Raw genomic sequence first — 4,680 nt, forward strand, 5'->3', positions numbered from 1 at the left:
TGTCCGCAGTCTTGACTTGTTTTTGCAGTATCATTATTCAGAGTTCATATTGTGAATCTTTTAAACATCTTGATGATTTGTTATTGAGAGGTATTCAAATCTTAAATGTAATGAAATTCAGTCCGTTTCTGATAACTGGTAAAGTTATCAGTTTTGAAAGATTACTGACTTTCCTGTCCCCTCTTGTCTTTTTTTTTCCCCTCAACATATGGAGAAGAGTAATGGTCAATCATACATTTTATTTTCATTGTTATTTAATAAAGCTAGGCAGTGGTACAGCATTCCTACATTGTGTCAGAAAAGCAAAATACTGATCAGCTTTCTTAAAATGTGGAAATGACATTACATTTTTAGAAGTAAGTAAGTTGCTTTGCACTGCTTACTTAACTCTTCTCCATATGTGTGACACAAACTTTCAGATATGGGATCTTACTATTTGAAATAGAAATGTGTATGTATAATATATATACATACATAAGCATATATGTATGTGTGTGTGTGTATATATATATATGCATGCTGTGAAACTTGACTACACAACATAAATCATTTTTTAAAATTCCAGGAACGGGTAGTCTTTGACACAGTGATTATCCTTTTGAGGCTAAATCCGTTATTCACTTGTTATCTAGGTTTTCCTCCCGGTAGTGAGGGCTTTTGAGTCAGTTGCACTTACATGATTATTGTTATTTAAAGCTAAAAATAAACAAAGGCTGCATTTTCAAAGATAAATATGGAGATCCCTGTTGGAGAAATACAGAATCTGATGTATATATAGGTTTCTACAGGATGAGATAGAATAATTTAGAATTTGGGGATTTAATAACCAGGGCAGCCCAGGAAAAGTGACTTGGTAACATGGTATACCAATAAATAAGGGATGCTCTCTCAGTTTGCTTTTGCCACTTTCAAGATTTTAACTTCTCAGGTTATTAATCAAAGTTATTGTCTAAGTTAGCCAATAGAATCTTTTAGTTAAAACAACAGATGGGGGGTTTGTGGAGTGTTTAATGTCATGGGCATTTTTAGTAGCATAGGCCCTTTGCTCTGCATTTGAATGTTTCATGTATTTTTGTTCCACAGTTAATCTTCCCTCCCCAAGTTTGCTATTCAAATCCAATGCCTGAGTGACAGTTTCTAGCAGTTTGACATATTTTTTGAGGAAGAGTTTGTGATTCCAATGCAGGTGTCTTCATTACTGTTACCTCTACGTTGAGGGGAAAAAGCAAAACCCCTTGTTAGAATTACTGCACATGTTTATGGAAAAAATATTTTTTAAAGACTAGAATGATACAAGTGAGCAAAAGAAGTTGGTCAGCTTGACTATGGAGTGGTGGCAATAATCTCTAAACATTCCAAAAGACTATGAGCTGAACCCAAGCTCCTTGGAATTTGAACAGACATAGGAACATGGAATTGCCATTTGAAAACTGTGACCAGGTAGTCTGGACCTCAGAGGCAGATCAGCCAGTGGCCTAAAGCCATTTCAAGTACAGAAGTTGCATTGGGACTACAGTTATATAAATCTGAACATTAAGTGTAATTTTTCCTCTTGTTCTTTTTAATATTTGTAAACTCAAAGCTGAGCAGAAGTGACTTTACTTTCTCAAGTTTGATATTAAGTTGACTGTGTTCCTTTACCACCTCACTGTTCCCCGTCCCTTTCCTAAGGCAATAGTGCACAACTTGGGTTATTTTTACTTTGAAAATTTGAACGGAAAACTTCATGCCATGGATTTTTTTTTCTTTTGCAAGACACCTGTTTATCACCTTGTTTAAAAGTAAATGTTCCCTTATGCTTTTGAAATAAATTTCCTTTTGTAATTAAAAAAAAATTATAAGGCAAACAGAATTGAGTCTTTAAATAGATACCTGGAGGCGGGGTGCCTGATAAGCTCCTTATATCTGGGGGCATTTGTTCCCTCATTACAGAATAAAGGAAGGTGCCAAATCTGTATCCTATTAATGGGAAAAATACTTCCCCTATTCCCCAACTGCCTCCTCTTTCCTCCTTTCACATTGCCACATGACCTGTGTTAACTGAATGTGTCAAGGCCACTGTGGAGTTTGCCAGCTGGACCAGAACATACAGACCTTAGAAGAAGCCCTGGTTATATAATAAATATACTCAATAATAGCTTGTTATTAATAATGAACTATACTTCTACTAATGGAAAAGTTCTTGTTGATAACATCAGAATAAAAAATGTAAAAATAAATGTTAGGATTTTCAGAGATTTATGGTTTACAAAATTACTTCAGGTACTTTTATCTCATCTGATCCCACTGCTCAGAGGAGTTAAGTGACTTGCCTAAGACCACACAGCTTGAAGCTAGACCTAATTCCCTTTCCTCGCTTTTTCGACCATACAATATGAACATCAATAGCTATAAAACAATGATTAATAACTGCATTGCATTAAAATGAAATAAATAAATAAATAAGTCTAAATTCAGAAAAATTACATGATCTAGTTTTGGTTTTTTCTTTTTTTTTTTGGTGGAGGTACGGGGAATTGAACCCAGGACCTTATGCATGCTAAGCATGTGCTCTACCACTGAGCTATATTCACCCCCTACATGATCTAGTTTTAGTAACTAAAACATAAAACATCACATACTATATAATAAACTGACTTCGTAAATACCAAAACTATTTGCTTATGCATACACCTGCCTATGATGAGAATAGAAGGATATGCTCCAAAGTGTTAACACAATTCTGATCTGACCTCTGGGGATCAGAATTATGGGCAATTTTATTGGTGTGAGCTTGGGAGGAAGAGTATAGCTTATTTTCATTTTCTAAATTTTCTACAATAAAGGCATTATCAATACACTTTCTGAAAAAGCCGTTTTTCATGGTTATTATTAAATAGTCATTTTGATATTCTACTTTTAAAACAGCCAACTCATGATCTAACTCAGTGAAAAGTCCAATTTGAGCATCCAGCCACCACTAATGAGCAACTTCCTGGTATTGTACAAACATCTTTCCACTTAATTTTCACAACAATTTCATATGGTAGTAATGTTATCCCCACATCACTGATAAGGAGGCTGATGCTTAGAGGGGTTCATGGGTCAAGATCACACAGGAAGTAACGGAGTCTTGGCTGTGGCAAGATCAAAGTCCACCTTCCTCTCTGGCTGGGCTCCTCCTAACTTCCTTCCTTCTAAGCCCAGCTTCTCTAACACAGGAGAGCTGCTCTATCACGTGCAGCCTCTCAGATACCTGTCTTTAAAACACACTTATGAGGCGGAGGGTATATAGCTCAATCGGTAGAGCACATGCTTAGCATGCACAAGGTCCTGGCTTCAATTTCCAGTACCTCCTCTAAACATAAATAAATAAACCTAATCCCCCCCCCCCCAAAAAAACAAAACCACGTTTCATCTTTAAATGCACATGAATAAAAAAAATCAATGAAGAAATATTAAAAAATAAATAAAAATAAAGACATACTTACAGTATTCAAGTAGACCATTTTAAAATGATTACATGTATCATAAAAAGACTGGAAGGATATGCTCCGGACAGTATGTATCACCAGAGGGATGGGACTTCCATTTTCCAAGTTTTTATACCTATTAATTTTTTTCTTTTAAAAATTTTTCTATAATTAAAAAAAAGTCAGAAAAGATATAGATTTTTCCCGTATTGTCTATCTCTTGAACATCAGTGCATCTCAGTACCAGGCTAACCACACAAACCATTTCTAGAAACACGCATAACAAAAATGTGTACAGGATCACCAGTCCCTTGTCTTCTCACTCAGCTCTCCTGCTAGACCGTGACCTCAGGGTCTCTACCTGTCTTACTGACCACCGTGCCTTCAGGGCTAGAACATCTGGCCAATGAGGAAGCATTTGGCACATAACTGGCAAATGACTGACTGAATATATACTTTTCTTTTTCCAAGTTTTAAATATGCTGATATATTCTTATATTAAGTTTCAAAACAGAATACATGTTAAAAGTCAGGTAAGAGAAAGAAAATGGACAAGGAACTATCTTTCTGAATCTCAAAACTTGCCAAAGGTGGCTGTTATGGGTTAAACTGTGTCCCTCCCTTCCCAACCCCTCCACCCCCAAAAAAGGATACATTGAAGTCCTAACCTCTGGGACCTCAGAATGTGACATTATTTGGACACAGGGTCTTTGCAGGTGTAATTAGTTCAGATGAGGTCATATTAGAGAGAGTGGGTCCCTGATACAATAGGACTAGTGTCCTTTTAAGAACACAGCTGTGTGAAGACAGAGGCCTGGGGAGACAGCCATGGGAAGACGGAGGATTGGGGTGAGACATATAGAAGCCGAGGAATGTCAAAAATTGCCAACAAAACCCACCAGAAGCTGGGAAGGATTCCTCTACAGGTTTCAAGGGAGCCTGGCCCTGCTGACACCTCAATTCAGACTTCTAGCCTGCAGAACTGTGAGACAATAAATTTGTTGTTTTAAGCTTCTGGTACTTGGTTACGGCAACCTGAGGAAACCAGCAGTGGCCTTGACTTTGAATTCTTGCAAATAATGGGGGAGGAGGAAATAGTCACCTGAACATCATGACCTGTTTTCAATGACTTTCCAGTTTATTTTCTGATAATGGAAAATATTTTCAAGAACGTGTCCAGTCAACTCAGGAATGCCAAAAAAGCAAACAACAAAGGACACACACAAAA

Source organism: Vicugna pacos, chromosome 3, assembly GCF_048564905.1.
Source record: "Vicugna pacos chromosome 3, VicPac4, whole genome shotgun sequence".
NCBI classification, from domain to species: domain Eukaryota; kingdom Metazoa; phylum Chordata; class Mammalia; order Artiodactyla; family Camelidae; genus Vicugna; species Vicugna pacos.